Below are 19,385 nucleotides of genomic sequence, written 5' to 3'. Positions count from 1 at the left end.
GCCCATCCTCAAGCGTTTACACATAATAGCTTCGGACGAAATGCATTCTCGCGTGTATCGGCTAAGCCTCACAAATTTTCGCTCATAGTCGAGAACCGACATAGAACCTTGCTTAAGATCAAGAAATTCCTTCGCTTTTGGTCGATGAATCTCGATGATATACTTTTTTTTTTTTTCGGAACTTGGTTTGAAAGAATTCCCAAGTCACTTGCTCTCTAGGTACCACAGAAGTCAGAGTACTCCACCAATAGTAGGTGGAATCACGTAGCAAGGAGATGGTACACTTTAAGCACTCATCGGGTGTACAAGATAGCTCATCGAGCACCCGGATAGTGTTGTCCAACCAAAATTCAGCTCGTTCGGCATCATCATCATCCGTAGCTTTAAATTCAGTGGCCCCATGTTTTGAATCCTATCGATGGGGCTTAATTGACCTTATTTGGTCGATTCGGAGGTATTGTAGGTGCGGGGGTTGCATTTGTCGGGAATGGAGGTTGTGGGACAGCCGTGTTAGTTCGAATGTATTGATTAAACCATTCGTTCATCACACTATAAAAGGCTTGCCTAGCCTCATCATTCGGATTGCTGGCCATAGGTTGAGAGTCCGCCGCGCTGTCCCTTGTCGGGAGCAGCGCCACACTCTCCACATCATCAGCTATTGCTCGGTTGGGATCGGGATCCATTGCTATAAACAAACTCAAAGTCAAATTGTCGAAATCACCACACTATCGATTCATCATTTAATGGCATGTATAGCTAGACCCCAAACACATCACGGTAGTCCTAGAATCGACTAAACCGTGGCTCGATACCAATAAAATTGTAACACCCCAAACCCGAGACCATTGCTTGTCGGACCCGAGGGTTAACAAGCCAAGTTCACATGTTTTTGCCCACCAATTTGACATTTCCAGTCAGGCTGGAAAACTGCGTCACTGTCGCCTTAAAAATCATATCTCGAGTTTCAAAACTCGGAAACTGGTTTCGTAAATTTTCCCTGAATTTAGACTCATATATCCATCCATGGATTTATTTCTAGGATTTTGGTTGGGCCAATTGGTACAGTTTATTAGTTAAAGTTACCCATGTTACAGGGATCGACTGCTCTGACCTTCGCGTGGTATAACTTGAATATCTCTCTGTACAGAGATTTAATGCTGATGTCGTTTGTTTCTAATGAAACTAGACTCAAAATGGAATCTGTACATATAAGGTATGTCTCCTAATTCTTTTGGATAATTTATAGTGAATTTTAAAGTTGCGACAGGGAACCCAGAAACCATTCTGGCCCTGTCTCACAATAGCTTTAATATCTCTTAACCTGTAACTCCTATGACCATTTCGTTTCTTCCATATGAAAATAAACTCATCAAGGTTCATTTACATAGCTTATTCACTATTTAATTCCATTCCTATGAATTTTGGTGATTTTTCACATTCACGCCACTGCAGCTGGCAGCATCTGTTTTTAAGGTAGGACTTACCTCTTTGGTAGTCTCCATGATTCAACTAGTCTTGCCATACATAGGTTCATATATGATCATTTTAACCATGCCAATGGCTGATCATATGACCAACATTCCCATTTCCAAGCCATAGCCACATCATGACACCAAATATATACATACAACCCACAATTAGTCTAAGTTCATGCTTCCCTTTTCGAGCCATTTTCGCATGGCCGTACATACTTACATCACAACATATTTAACAAACAAGGGGTAGTCCTATACATGCCATCTCAAGTTCAACCAAAAATTTATACCAAAATGGAGGCTTGATAGTGTGGATGACTTCGACTTCAACGATCCCAAATCCGATTGCTTCGAGCGAAATCTAGAAAACTGAGAGCCAAAGCAGCGGAGTAAGCATTTTTATGCTTAGTAAGTCTCAAGGAATATAATCAACTCTAATTACAGCAATACATTCACATAGTTAAATGCATCATTTCATTAATGCACATTCACATAATCATACTTACTTCACCATCCCAACTCTTATGTTCATACACAAATAACGGCTTCATTAAGGCCGATAACTCGTTCCATCATAGGAGCGGATATTCACACGCTCTTACTCCTAGCGCGCAGCAGCACACACCGCACTTACCTTGTCATTGGGAAATTTCACAAGTGCATTAGCTGAAATTTTCCAGCAAGCTTATAATTTTCAAATCACATACCTTCGAGTTTAACCGGATGTCGCTACTCGATCAATCGCCTTGGGACATAGCCCGTTATGGTAACCCGCACCAAGGCCTACGGACTTAACCCGGATATCACGATTTGCACAAATGCCTTGGTCTTAGCCGGATAGAATGACTCATACGAATGCCTTGGTCTTAGCCCGGATGTAGCCACTAGCACAATTGCCTTCGGGTCTTAACCCGGTTGTAGCCACTAGCACAATTGCCTTCGGGTCTTAACCCGGTTATAATTTCCAGCATAATTGTCTTCGGGGCTTAGCCCGGATATCATTCAATTTCTCATGCACACATACATCAATAATCATTGGACATACATATTTATTTTCGTTACTAAGGCTCAAACACAATTATAATCACTAACATAATCGCCTTCGGGACTTAGCCCGGGTATCATTCGAATACTCATACACACATAAATCAATAATCAATACATCCATATTTCATTCCACATAATTCAAGTAAGGTCACTTCTTGAGGACTTACCTCGGATGTTGTCGAACGGCTTTTACGGCTATTCGATTACTTTTTCCTTCCCCTTGTCCAATTGTGGCCCTTTTAGCTCTTGAGCTAATTCAAACAAATTCAATTTATCAAAACCTCATTGTGCTAGCTTATGGCGAATATGACAAGGAATTTAAATGGTCATATGGCCACCCTTTAGCTTGAATACACAATGGTCATGCACATTTTATACTACATCAAGCAATTCAATACAATTTATTCGAGCATCAAGGAAAAGCTAAGGCCTTCAATAGGCTACCCAAGGCCGAATATACTTGTCCATGTTGAGGCCAATTATGCACTTAATACCACACAAAACAGCATGCATTTTACTAGTTAATGCTTTGCATATTGTAGCTCAAAACTTACAATATAGCATCAAGCACTCATATGTGTGCTAGGCAATTGTGCTTGCAATTTCACAAGCATTCTTCCACATCTTCTTCTTTAAACCAATATATTCATCACTTAGTTCATAACCAAAACATAATGTGCAATCATATATATGCATATATGAGCATGCCCAATTTCAAGGTGTCCATAGCCATCCAAAACACAAATTTTAACTAACATGCAAGAAGCATGAATCATGCTCAAGAATGCATCATGGCGAATATGACAATCATGCTTCTTTTCAACTTCAATCATGATAAAACAAAAGAAAGCTCAAAATCTTACTCATGAGTAGACAATCCATCATTGCATGCATCATCATCAAGCTTCACACTTAGCATGCAATGGCTTTATCACCATAACAACTTTGGCCAAATACCATTTCCATGGCTTAACAAAGATTTGAGCCATGGCTAACATGCACATCAAGTTAGCAACCAAAACATGCATGAAACTCCTAACACAACCTCATACATACCTTAATCTTGATGCAAACTTAGCCAAATCTCCTTCTAGATCTCTTCCAAACCAAGCATGAAGCAAAAATCCTCCTTCTTCCTTAGTTTTGGCTCAAAGAAAGGATGAACAAAATTTTTTCTTTCCTTCTCTACAACTCACGGCAATGGGGGGATTACCACACTCACACACATTTTTTTTTTTCATTTTTTTATCACCCATACACCTTTGTTTATTATTTCACCCTAATGCACCAACAAAACATGTTTCATGACATGTTTAGCCCATCCTCCCTTGTCATGGCCGGCCACCACCTATAAAAGGGGGAATTTGACATGCAAGTCCATTATTTTGCATGCATGCTTTAATTAGTCATCACACATTTCCCTATCATACTTTCAAAGTTCATTACTAAGTCCTTTCTTGTGGAATTCACCCTTATAACACTAAATCAATCATCATAAAATGTCATACATGAGCACACACATATTATAGGCATCAAAATAAATTTTTAATTATTTTTATGCCTCGATTTTGTGGTCCCGAGACCACCTTCCGACTAGGGTCAATTTTGGGCTGTCACAAGCATAACGAATAAAAGGTGATATAATGATTCTATTTGAGTTATATATTGAGGTAATTAGTTCATACTTATGACGGGCAGCCGAATGCGTATAGAGATCATGTTATAAAGCAAATCGAAATCATGTTCTTTGTATGTGGCTATTGAGCCGAAAATGGTAATGGTTGATAAATGTCTTGTGTTTGAATTCTAGTATGAAAATGAAATATAGATGTGTTATGACTTATTGATATATGTGCATGATTACTCGGATGATATCCGGCTAAGTCCCAAGGCATTTGTGCTAGTGACTATATCCGGCTAAGTCCCAAGGCCTTTGCGCTTAGTGACTATATCCGGCTAAGTCCCAAGGCATTTATGCTAGTGACTATATCCGGGCTAAGTCCCGAAGGCATTTGTGCTAGTGATTGTATCCGGGCTAAGACCCGAAGGCATTTGTGCGAGTTGCTATATCCGGCTAATTCCCGAAGGTACTTGGGTTTGGAAATGAGTGATCTTGCTGTAATAATTTCAATTAACACGCTCATAAAATCCAAACGATAAGGTATGTTTCGTATATGCATCGGAAAGGTTGATTCCTTTCAAATAGTATTCGCTCAATTGATTAACGAGCTTCCGGCCTCTAGTTAGGTTTGATTCCCTGTGTATGAATATAATGGTTGAAGCGTGAAGTAAGTATGATTTTGAGAATATGCATATATGCAATTATTCATTTAGTCATATGAACGCTATACTTTAGTCGTAAATAATTTCATTACTCAAAACTTACTAAGCATTAAATGCTTACTCCGTTTCTTTAATTCTCTGCTTTATAGATTTTGTTCGTCACTATCGGACTCGGGATTGTCAAAGTCAAGTCGTCCCACGCTATCTAAGCCCTTTTGGTACTCTTTTAGTTGAACTTTGATAGAGGCATGTATAGGACTGACCTTGTTGTTAATTAAGTACCTTTTGGTAATGTATATATTCGGTTGGCCATGCGAAAATGGCTTATATATTTTGAGCATAGCGTTATAATCATTGCGTATATATATGGCTATTGAGAGGTGTGGAATTGCTTGGCAATTATTAGCCATTGGAATGGTTAATCACGATCATATTTGGTGCTATGTATGTCAAATGGCTAGTTGAATCATGGAAACTATGAAATAGGTGAGATTTGCCTTAAAATAGATGCTGACAGCAGTAGTGATGTGAGTTTGAAAAATCACTAAAAATAGTAGGAATGTAATTAAATAATGAATAAATTATGTAATCGAATCTTGATGAGTTTATTTTCATATGGAAGAAGCGAAACGACCATATGAGCCGTATTTTATGAGATGTTTAAGTTCTCGTGAAACAGAGCCAGAGCAATTACTGGATCCCCTATTCTGACTTTGGAAATTCACCATAAATTAACCAGAGATAATTAGAAGTCATTCCTTATATGTACAGATTCCATTTTGAGTCTAGTTTCTTTAGAAACAAATGGAATATGTATTGGAGCCCTGTACAGGGAGATATCTAAGTTGTAATGCATGAAGGTCAGAGTAGTCGAACCCTGAAACAGGGGAGACTTTAACTAATAAACTGTACTAATTGGAACGACCAAAAATTCTAGGAAAAAATTTGTAGATGGATATATGAGTCTAGTTTCAGGAAAAATTTACGGAATCAGTTTTCAAGTTTTGGAACTCGAGATATGATTTTTGAGGTGACTGTGATGCAGTTAACCAGCTTGTCTGGAAATTTTAAAATGAACTGTGTATATAAATGAATTAAGTCTGTTAACACCTCGTGTTCGACTCCGGCAACGGTCTCGGGTACGGGGCGTTACCCCAGACATGTCTTACACTAGCACTCGTCTCACTGCCAATGCCATATCCTAGACATGGTCTTACACTGGCTCTCATAATGTTGACGATGCATGTCCCAAACATGTCTTACACTAGCTCACACAAATGACCCAAATGTCATAGCATGAATATCCGATTTATTCCCTGAAGTTCATTCGGTAATTCTACAATCTCTATTCTCATCACATTATCTTGTTTCCACAATCAAGCAATTCATGTTATAATAATTTAAATATAATTCAATCACATACATTATCAATGTAGTTGTATTATTTACATACAACTTACCTTGGATTACAAAATGTGGCGACTAGTCGATTTAATCGATTTGCTTGGCTTTCCCCCAGTCTAGATTTGGATTCAGTATTTCTTGATCTATAATAAAAAAAATGCACTTATTTAGTCACCTTATCAATCTAGGCACTCTACAATACATAATTAGGTAAAATGACCAATTTGCCCCTAGACTTTTGCAAAATAACCATTTTACCCCTAAGCTCAAAAATTGATTTTTTTTGAATTTCTTCACACCTTAAGCCTAGACAAACCCTTTCTACTCTTTTAGAAACCCAAAATTCCCACTATTGCACACATTTATCATCTATTTTACAACTTATGCAAAATAATCCTTCTAGGTGTTTTCATGTTAACACCTTTCACAAAAGTTGGTTATAAGGCACCCAAGACTCATTTTCTTCCATAAAAACTCAGAAAACATTACAAACCCTTTCATGGTAAAGCCCTAAACTCTTAATCATTTTGCAATATAGTACCCTCATTTGAAAGCTCATGCTTCAAGGGTCTCAAAAGTACAAAAATATTCAACAAATGGTTGGGAAATCACTTACTTGTGAAGGCTTAAAGTTGCTGAAATTTTTAAGCTCCAAAACCCTTATTTTTGCTGAAAATTTCAGTGGTAGAGGAGAAGATGAGAAGGTGATATCATCTTTCTCTTATTTTATTTCTATTTTAATCAATTTACCCACCAAACCCACCGAATTTGGACTTTTTGACCAAGTTTGTCTCCTATGGCCGGCCATGCCTCCTTAAAGAGTCTAATTTCCATTTAAGTACTCTCAATTTAGTTTCTCTAGCTATTTGGCACTTTTAGCTATCAAAATATGACTTTTGCATTTTATGCGATTTAGTCCTTTCTCGCTATTGGACTCGCAAATGTCATTATTACTTCGTCAAATTTTTCATATACTAATAATAACATGAAATGACTCCAAAATAATAATAAAATAATTTATTTGACTCTGGATTTGTGATCTCGAGACCACTATTTCGACTAGGCCCTAAATCGGGCTGTTACACTAATTAAGCTTGATTAGTTTCCTTTCTCTCTCCTAGGATTTCTATGGAATTTTTGGGGATGAAGATGATATAAAATGATATTATTTCTATTTAATTATTCATCATCCATTAATTTTTTCACTTTTCAATTTAGTCCTTGCCTTTTTCTAATTTTCCATGGATAATTTATCAAAAACATCTACTAACTTTTCTTTAATGGTCTAATTCCCAAATAAGGACCTCAAGTTTTGAATTCAATAGCTATTTGATACTTATAACTACTAGAATTCAACTTTTTCATTTTATGCAATTTGGTCCTTTCTCTAATTAAACACATAATCGGTAAAATTTTATTATCAGAATTTTCATATGACATTCTTATCATAATGCAGACCATACAATAATATTAAAATAAATTTTCTTATCGGCTCGAATTTGTGGTTCCAAAACCACTGTTCCGATTTTACTGAAAATGGGCTGTTACAACTCCACCATTTGAAAATTGATCACGGGTATGTTAACACACCATACCATTGCATGGGCTCTAGCCGACGGCGGAATGACGGAAGTAATGTTTGGTGCGATATAATCATCCAGATGAACTGCACAATTAAACACATTCTTAAAATACTAATTACATTGTAATTTAATAAATAAACTAATTACATGACATTAATATAATTTAATTTTTTGAAATAAATTACCACATCCCTAACGTATGCCACGATCATTTGTCAGTATAGAATGAGTGTTTCCAACTTTCCAATATTCAGACAAGTATACCATTTAAAAATATAAACCAAACTCGTTAGAACATATTTTCATGAAAAAAATCTTGATCCAAATTTTATTTTATTTTACCTATTCACAAGTGGGAACACATGTACTTGGTGTCCCATTGATGCCAGAAATGGCATCCGGTATAGCCCCTAAGATTGCAGCACTATCAGGCAGCCACCTATATCAACTGTTCTGTGATTTGTCATCTGACAGAAGTACCCTTTATAAGTTGTAGTATACAGGCCTAAGTAGCCTATATCTTCTCTATCTTGGTCGCATAATCCGATAATGTTTCAAAATTTGTTTTCAGCCACGAAAATTTTAAACACGTAAGTTTATCAGTACCATCACCGAAAGAGTGTCCAAGCAAGTCATAGCATAGTGCTGCAGGATATGCTATGCCGCTTGAACCGATTATTGCATCACCATCCACAAGGAGCCCTAATTGCATTGCGAAATCATCCAGTGTGATGGTACATTCCCCAAACGGTAAATGAAAGGTGTGCATCTCTGAGCGCCACCGCTCAACTAATGCTAACATTAAGCCGCCCCTCAGCTAAAACACATGGATTAGTGTCATTGATTCAAATCTTACAGCATCTAAGTAAGGCATAATCCGTGTGTCCAGCCGGTAGCTCGAACCATGGCCACGCAGCTTCAACACGCAGTACAGACCCTAGTCATATTATAAAATTGGTTAAGATCCCATAATTAAATAAAAAATTACATGCAACTATGCCAAAAAATACGTACAACATTCGAACATTCTCTTACCAGTAAATGGATCGTCCTAATTGTGTGATATTCTGCAATAATTAAGGAACACATCTCGATATCTGCACAAACAATTAAAATTTTAATAATAGACTTAACAAATAAATAATTTAAAAATCACGCTTTGTACTATTACAAATATCTAAACTAACACAATTACTATGTAGCTTTCTAAACACTACCTTAATAAAATGATTGTTGAATTATAACTAGATTCTTAGATTAGTTTTAGAACTTTTTAAAAGTAATACTTAAACTATTAATTTTATCACAATTTACCTTAAAAAATAATATCAACCAATAAAAATGTGAAATATAGTACTATTTTATATGATACCATAAATATTTTGAGTAAATGAGATAAAATTAATAGTATAAGTACCGCTTCTAACAAAAAAATAAAAGAAAAATCTAATAATTAAGGATATAGTCCAAGGGCCATTATACTAATAAAGCTGAAAACAAAGCTTTGAATCAAATATATTTTGTTCTATAAAATTAATATTTGAGGTATATATGTTCAGTTGTTAGTAATGGTTTGAAAATAAAGCCTTGAATAAAATATATAGTACTATTACAAATATCTAAATTAACATAATTTTAATTTTTTCAAAGTTAACATATTGTTACACAAAATGTTAAACTTTTAATAAAATTCTAAACTATTAATAATTATATTATTAGCAAAAACATACATACCTGTTTTTTTTTTTTTTTTTTGGAGACTTTTGACGGTGGGGAGGGAAGAAGAGATCATCTAAGTATTTGTAATATAAAAAATTAAAATACAAATTAATTAGTACTAACCTTTTAACACAAATATTATATATTAATACTAAACATCTACTAATATAACTAATTATATTAAAATAAATAAAACAGACTTTTGTTTTGATTTTCGAGGATAATAAGTATTAACTTTTAACAAAATAACATACTTTAATAATACTAAACTACTATTAAAATAACTAATTATACAAATAAATTTATATTTATATATATATATATATTAAAACAAACGAAGCTTACCTTCAGTTTTGGGGGAGGAGGACCTTCAACCCTATTTATAACCAGCCCTTTTATAATAATAAAATAATATTTATATTATTTTTTAAAAAACAATTAAAGCTGAAAAAAATTAGTGTACTAAATTTCAGATATTATAACTTGGGCTCGTGATCGACGGATAACACCGGCTGCATCGGCTTGACGACTTATTGCCGATGTAACTCGTCAGTCATGGGCCTGGGTTTCAATACTCAAAATTTAATATACCGATTTTTTGGCTTTAATATATATATTTTATTATAAAATAATAGAGTGTCGCCTGACACATCAACGACACCAATAAAAGAAACATTTTTTCCTGTCATAAATGTAAAAAAAAGGGTGTATTTTAGGTTGTGAAATACAGATGCCGTCGATTAATCAGACTGAACACAAAATATTTTTTTAAAGGAGATGGGTGTCACTGATTAGTCGGGCGAAACTAGTTTTTTACTATAGCATTTGCTTAGATTTGTTAATATTAGTACTCGTATCCTATTTTGGTAATTTTTTATTTATTTTATATTATTTAAATAAAAAAACCTTAAATTGTCGCTTTAGTACTAGTATTTTTTTATTAGTTTGGTTACCATATTTTATTTTGTTTATCATTTTCGCCCTTATACTTTCATTTTGTATACATTGCTACCCATTTATATATTTTTCGTTAAAAAAGTTAAAAAAGCCAATGACATGCCGTCAATGAAAGAATAAAACTTAAGTATTAAAAATATGAGAATTTTTTTTAAGAAATCATTAAAATCCAAAAAAACCCAAAAAATCTTAAAACTTAGAAAACTACTAAAAATCATAAGTATGCGAAACTTAAAAAGAATAATTTTAATATTTTAAAAATTCATTTGTTTGGGATTTTAGGTTTTCTAAAAATCTTATAATTTTATGAAATTTTTAAATAATGTTTTATATTCTTTTGGAAATTTTAGGATTTTTTACATTTTAATAAAATATTTTATATTTTTAAGGAATTATGAGTTTTTTTAGTAAAAATATCATAAAATTCTTTAAAAATAGGTTAGAGACCGCTCAATAAAAGAATGTCTATAGACTTTTGTTTGAGCATTTTGAGAGTTACTTAAGTTACAAGAGTGTAAATGTTTTCTTCTTCTTTTCAAAACAAATGATGAGATTAAATGTCTAATTTATTTGTTAATTTATGGATTTTTGATATTTTAATTCTATACATTATAATTTCATATATAAACATTACTTTTAATTAGTTTTATTTTTCTAATCGTACTAGAAGAGAACTTCTTATACGTTCATAGAAGGTATTATTTAATTACATCTATCCTAGTTAGAGGTGTGCATGGGCTAGGCTGGGCCGCTGGTCCGTCTGAAAAATGGGAGGGTTTGGATAAAAATATAGGCCCAAAATATGAGTTTGGGTAAAAAAATGAGGCCAGTTTAGAAAATGGGCTGGGCCTCGAGTAAAACTTTGTTGGCCCTGGCCCAGCCCGAATTATATACTAAATATATATATATTTTATTTTTAATCATATTTACATTTTATTTTCAATTTTAATATAATCACTTTTTATTATATTTTTAATTTGTGTATTGTTTTAAGAATTGTTTTAGTAACATTTTTTATTTGTTTCTTGTTTTAATATTTGTTTTTATGTTTTTAAATGTATTTGATTTATTATATTTTAAAATTTTTATTTAATGAAATAAGCTAAAAAAATTAATATAAGGGGCTTGGTCGGGCTCGGGCTTAACAATTTTATTTTGGGCCGGACTTGGACAAAATTTTAGGCTCATATTTTGGGTCGGGCTGGGCCTGGGCCTAGAAAATGAGCCTAAAATTTTGTTTGGGCCCGGCCTGAACCCGGCTTGGCCGGCCCATGCTCACCTGTAATCCCAGTGAACCAAATTTTAAAGATTTTTATGATATTTTTACTATAAAATTAAAATTCCTTAAAATATAAAAATTTATTAAAATGGTAAAAAGAATCCTTACCATTTTGAAAAGATATCATAAATTATTTATAAAAAACTTAGAATTCCAAACAAATGATTTTTAAAATTTTATGAAAAGTATAAAATTTTTAAATATTATTTTAAGTTTGGCATACTTATAACTTTAAAATATTTTTAAAATTTTTAAAATTGGATTATGATTTTTTAATTTATTTGTAATTTTCTTAGTTTTAAGACTATTTTTGGATTTTCAAATTTTTTTATAAATTTTAATAAACTTTTAAAAATTAAGAATTTTTACTTTAATTGACACGTACTAACGTGCCATTTAATTTCTTTAACAAAAACTATATTGGTGGGCAACGAGGTATACAAAATGAAACTATAGGGATCAAACTAATAAAAAAATAGTACAAGGACCACAAGAGGTATTAAGCTTTTTTAGGGGCCAAAACTAAGTTGTCGAAACTAATTTTTTAAGTTTGAAAAAAATGGGGATCGACTTTAAAACAAGGTATGGAGTCGCCACCGATCTTTTCCGAGGTGAGATTGGATCACCTTGAGATTGATCATTTTAATAAAATATTTTTATTTATTAAAACAATAATTTTAGGTCTACAAAAATCGAGAAAAAGGGTTTGGAAGTCGGTTACGCACGAGGAAAGGTTAGCACCCTCGTAACGCCCAAAATTGGTACCAATTAACTATTTAATGTCCTATCGTTGAAATTTTGAAAAAAGATGTTAAAATACGATCCCTTTAAAAAATGTGTGAACAACTCAAATTGGATTTTAAGATTCACTCGTTCCAAAGAAATAAAATATCACATCCAGCACGTTAGGATACGATATTTTAAGCCTCCAACAACTGAGATCACCTCATGATTTTTAAAACACGCAACTAAATTTGAAAAAGGGTATTAAGTTATTTGGTCAAACGGTAAATCGAGACCCAGCACGTTAGGGCACGATTTCTTCAAATTCCCAAACACGAAATATTGCCTTGTTTTGAGAAGTTTTAAATAAGCAATTATAAAACCGGCTCAAAATACATTCGTTTGGTTTACTTAAGGGTAAAAAACAATCGATATTGGGCGAAAATTCAGAATCGAAAATTTGGTATAATAATAATCATACAAGCATAGTATTGAGCATGAAATAAAAAATGTGACAATAATATTACATGAATAATCAAAAATAATAAGAAAACATAAAGGAACAAGTTAGAGTACATGCAATGGCAATATATCATATGCTACGTAAATTCAAAAGTTAATAATCAAAAACTAATAAATTAGAAGCTAATTTAGAGGAAATTGCACGCAAATTACACTAAAGAAATATCAATTTTTTAAAATAAAATAAAATGAATAATAAGGAAGAGAGAAAGATTTGAAAGCATTACTATACAAATAACACAACGGTTTTAAAAGAAATCATAGATATAAGAATTTAAAATAAGAAGGAAAAACAAAAATAAATAATATATTAAATAATAATATCTAAATGTACTTTAAATAAATATTATAAAGTAAACAATTTACATGAAAGTTTGAAATGCATAAAAAAAAGATAATGTGTGTAATAATAATACATAAATGAAATTTTCAAAATAAATAATATATATAAAAGGCTAAAGTAGGTAATATACAAAGTAATATAATTATATATATATATGTCAATTTAGATAAATAATATATGAAATGAATAAACTTAATATAAATAATAGATAAAAAAAGTAATAATAATATATGAAAGTGTTTGAGGAAAAAAACAGATATGCACATGGGAAAAAATAAAAAAACAGTGTGAAGTTAATAAAATAATACAAAATAATACATTAAAATAATATGTTCTTATTTTTAAAATGAATAACTAAACTTAATTGAAAGAAAAACAAAATAAAAAGGGTAATTTATAAACAAAACAAATCATCCAAATAGAATTGAGGGCCAAAATAAAATGCATACAAATGTTCGAGGATTAAAACTGTAAATAATTCAAACCCCCAAATGCTGCGTGTAAGCATGGGTTAAGTTAAAACAACGCAGACTAAATTGCAATAACACAAAAACCTCAGGTAAAATTTAAAAAACAAATGTAATGCGAATAGGGCTAATTTAAAGCTGGCATGAAAGAGGGGGACTGATAGCGCAAATCCTTCATTCAGAGCCAAAACGCGCAGACCCTCCCTACGGGTCGGGTCAATCGCGGGTCCTTCCCCCACAATATGGCGCCATTTTGTTTTTATTACTAAAACCAACTTTTGTGTTTGAAAAACATTTTAACCTTTATTTTTTTAAAACAAAACCCTAAAAGCTTTATACTATAGCCCCTAAAAACTTTGCAAGTCCGGCCACTGTCGCTCCACCATTAAACTTGGTGTTCGGTCATGCGCAAAGTTGAGTCTCTAACTCCGCTCAAGCCACTCGGAGGGTTAGTTGCTCCACAACATCAAGAGAATGAAGGGAGAAAACGCAACCCCCTCCCTTGATCCGACCTCGGAGGAATCGAGGCTCTAAACAACGAACCAAATGTAACACCCCGAATTCGTGACCGTCACCGGAGTTGAACACGAGGTGTTACCGGGCTTACTTCACTTATTTCCCCCTTTATATATGTAACACCCCTAACTCGTGACCGACGCCGGTGTCGGACACGAGGGGTTAACGGCCAAATCCTCTCTAGATACCAACCAATTTGACATTACCAGTCAGGCTGGAAAACTGCGTCACCGTCGCCTTAAAAATCATATCTCGAGTTTCAAAACTTGGAAACTGGTTTCGTAAATTTTCCTTGAATTTAGACTCATATACCCATCCATGGATTTATTTTTAGAATTTTTGGTTGGGCCAATTGGTACAGTTTATTAGTTAAAGTCACCCATGTTACAGGGATCGACTGCTCTGACCTTCGCGCGTTACAACTTGGATATCTCTCTGTACAGGGCTTTAATACTGGTGCCGTTTGTTTCTAATGAAACTATACTCAAAATGGAATCTGTACATATAAGGCATGACTCCTAATTCTTTCTGGATAATTTATGGTAAATTTTCAAAGTCGCGACAGGGAACCCAGAAACCGTTCTGGCCCTGTCTCACGAGAACTTTAATATTTCTCAGTATACTGCTCATATGGTCGTTTCGTTTCGTCCATATAAAAATAGATTCATCAAGGTTCAGTTCCATAATTTACTCACTATTTAATTCTACTTCTACTATTTTTAGTGATTTTTCAATCTCATCTCACTGCTGCTGTCCGCAACAGTTACTGCAGTAGACTATGCCAATTTCATGAATTTTCCTTGGCCTTAATCATCCATCATACATGACACAAATTATAGCCACCTTATCAAAATTAGAGTTTCTAAGACTCGTGGCTATAGGCTCTAGCATCCCACTCGACGACCACATAGGCCATTTTCGCATGGCTTAAAGTTTACAACCCACAATTCGACAAAATATAATAGCCTATACATGCCAAATGTTCTACAACAACAAAAACAATACCACAAGATTTCAGCCGTTGATGACTTCAGCGACGGTCCCGATCACGCAAACAATACAAGTCCGAGAGACCTAAAATGGGTGACAAGAAAACACCGAGTGAGTTTACAACTCAGTAAGTCATAAGCATTCATCAATCCATCGATAAAGTTACTACTACATGTACAACAAATGAGGCTAGGTACTCGTCCATATCGAATCTATACCATAATACCTCGGACCTTTCGGTCCAATCTCGTACCAATTCATACATCCACATTTCATATTCTACACAACAAGATAATCAAGCATTTTTACACATTAACTCATTTTCCAGCACAACCATACACATTTCAATCATCACATAGATTTAAGGCTTACCAATTTCAATCCCCAAGCATGAACGAATTCTCTATTCGTCATGAGCTCGAGGTACTTACCCGATCCGCTGTCCATACTCAATTCAATGGAGACACACCTCCATATATATAGAGTACGCACACACAAGTGCTTACTACTCGATTTCGCACACTTAGTGCCACGTAATTTAAGCTCGCACACACAAGCCATACCCTCCGAACTCGCACACCCAAAGGTCAGTATTTTTCCAGCTTGCACACTTAGTGCCAAATATTTCCAGCACGCACACTTAGTGCCATATATTTCCAGCACGCACACTTAGTGCCAATCTCGTCACCATACACACGTATTGCCAAGACACATAGTGCCGAAGCAAACTTTCTACACATTCCACTATTTCTTTTACATTCAACAATTATCCTCATTCCATACACATACAATTTCATTTATACATATATATATAGCATTCCATTAAACACAATTGCATAGATTTTCCAATCATTTAAGCAATATCAAACATATGTGCTTAATGACTTACCTTGTCTGGGTAAATAATTCCAAGTCGGCTACTCGATGATCTTCGATTTCCCTTGTTGGACGCCTCCTTTAGGATCTTGAGCTTAAACAAATAAATTAACTCATTCAACCGCTTTGGTACATATATTGGTATCCACATTTTAATGATCTTATGACATACGAACGACATGGTAAAATTTTTATCTTACTACCTTACGTTCTTAGCTATTCGCTAATAGCCTTATGCAATTACCATACTATCAATAATCCAATCATACATACACATATACATATTCGTATATTAGGTAACCACCCTTACTAATTACCCATTTTAGTCAATTTTATACAATCAAGGCAATATCATAAATGGGTATACTTATATAGCCGAATGTGCTAAATTTGATCTAACATCACCTATACACTTGATTGAATGGCCGAATACCTATACTATCAATTATAGTGTCACTTTTATTCTTTCAAGCACATAGTTTCCTCCCATGAACACTTGGCCAAATTTTCTTTTCTCTTCTAGCATAGCTTCACATCTCAAAATTAAGAGTTGCAAATTACAATTAGGTTACAACAATGCCCATAATTGACCGAATGCTTAAGCTCAACTAAGCCAAAAATTCATTCAACATCTTTTAATTTGCCCTTCACTATTTTCTTCAATTCATCAAATACAAAGTGGTTTACATCTAATATTAAACCAAACTTGCTAGCACACAACATTCCTTAACCGAATGTTATAAACCCAAGCTACATATATTGTTCATTAAGACCCTTCGATGGCCACATTCGCACCCCCTTATGAACAAACCAATTTCAACCTTCAAAAGAAAAAAAACATATGTACCAAGAGCTTCAACTACTTGGCGAATATCAAACCTTCAAACAACAAAATTTAATCCATGAAATGAGTAGAACTTGAACTAATCACCTCATTTATACCTAAATTTCCAAGGATTTCAAAGTGCTTACCTCTTCCTAAGCATCATCCAAGCCAAATCATGAACCAAAGAATTCCATTCTTCTTCCTCCTTCAAGTCACGGCAATGGAGAAAAGATGAGCATTCTTTTTTTTTTTTTTTTCTTCTTTTACTAACATTATTTTATCTCCAATGACCCATTCCTTATTATTAAAATCTAATTAAACATATATATTGCCCATCAATATCCCATCTTGGCCGCCACCATTAATAAATTGGGCAATTTGACATGCAAGTCCACCTTTGTGTTAACATGCACTAATAAGCCATTTAAAACTAGCCTATCATATTTCACCATGTCTCACATTGATCCCTATTTAATAATTTCTCATACAATTGGTAAAATTAGAGAATGAAACTTCCACATGTGCATGTACACACACAATAAGCATAGAATATAACAATTAATTATTTTATGACTCGGTTTTGTGGTCCCAAACCACTTTCCGACTAGGGTCAATTTTGGGCTGTCACAACTCTCCCCACTTAAGAAATTTTCGTCCCAAAATCTTACCGTAAATAGGCTCGGTATCGCTCTTTCATAGAGTCCTCGAGTTCCCAAGTGGCTTCTTCAATTCCGTGTTTATGCCACAACACCTTCACTAACGGGATTTTCTTATTGCGCAACTCTTTTACTTCACGCATCATAATGCGAACCGGTTCCTCTTCATAGCTCAAATTAGGTGAATCTCAATCTCGATGGAGCAATTACGTGCGATGGATCGACCTATATCGTCAAGCATCGAGACATGAAAACATTGTGAATCTTTTCGAGCTCGGGGCAAAATCAAACGATACGCGATCGACCGACTCGTTCGGATATCTCATATGGCCCGATGAACCTCGGCTCAATTTGCCCTTACGGCCAAATCTAAGCACTTTCTTCCGTGGTGAGACTTTGAGAAATACCTTGTCTCCAACCCGATATTCAATATCCTTTCTTTTCAAATCCGATACGACTTTTGGCGATCCGGCGACTTTCAAACTTTCACGAATTACTCGAACTTTTGCTCGGCATCCTTAACCAAATCAACCTCAAGATTTTTCCTTCACTAAGTTCACCTGTAATAATGGGTACGGCATTTACGATCGTATAAAGCCTCGTAAGGCGCCATCTTGATACTTGATTGAAAGCTATTGTTGTGTTTAATTCAACCAAAGGTAAATACCGCTCCCATGCACCACTAAACTCAAGGATGCAACATCTCAACATATCCTCGAGTATTTGAATTATCCGCTCGGATTGACCATCGGTTTGGCGGTGAAAAGTGCTAAAATGCGTTTGGTACCCAAAGCCTCTTGCAATTTCTTCCAAAACCGCGACGAAATCTTGGGTCTCTATCCGACACGATAGAAATAGGTACCCCATGCAATCGAACAATTTGGGAGACGATAATTCGCCAACTTATCGAGCGAAAAATCCGTGCGACAGGATAAAATGAGCGACTTGGTCATCTATCAACAATGACCTAAACCGAGTCTTTCTTATTCGAGTCAATGGTAACCCAAACACAAAGTCCATTGTTACTCGATCCCATTTCCATTCGGTATCATGATCGGTCAAGTAATCCCGATGGCACTTGATGTTCCGCTTTCACTTGTTGACATATCGGACACCTTGAAACAAATTCGAAATGTCTCGTTTCATACCGGCCACCAAAACCGACGTTTGTGTCATTGTACATTTTAGTACTACCCGTGGATTGACATTCGACTACAATGGGCTTCATTTAGAATTATCGAAATAAGTTTCAATTCTTTGGAACACACAGACGACTTCAACCTCAAACAATCGTCATCATCAATTTGAAACTCGATTCCTTGTTCGAACACACTCACCCGCTTTGCAAGCAACTCCTCATCAACTTTCGAGCTTCCCGATTTGATGAGCCAACAATGGTTTGGCCTTTAATTCGGCTACTAACACATTGTCGGGTAGAATAGACAAATGTACATTCATCGTCAGAAAAGCAAACAAAGATTTTCGACTTAAGGCATCCGCAACCACATTAGCCTTTCCCGGTGATAATCAATGACGAGTTCATAATCTTTCAACAACTCGAGCCATCGCCTTTGTCGCAGATTTAAGTCTCTCGAGTCATCAAATATTTGAGACTTTTGTGATCCGAATACACATGGCACTTCTCACCAAATAAGTAATGTCGCCATATCTTCAAGGCGAACACGATGGCGACCAATTCGAGATCATGGGTTGGATAAT

The sequence above is a fragment of the Gossypium arboreum genome, chromosome 7, assembly GCF_025698485.1.
Source record: "Gossypium arboreum isolate Shixiya-1 chromosome 7, ASM2569848v2, whole genome shotgun sequence".
Classification (NCBI taxonomy): Eukaryota; Viridiplantae; Streptophyta; class Magnoliopsida; order Malvales; family Malvaceae; genus Gossypium; species Gossypium arboreum.
This window is presented reverse-complemented; position numbering follows the sequence as displayed.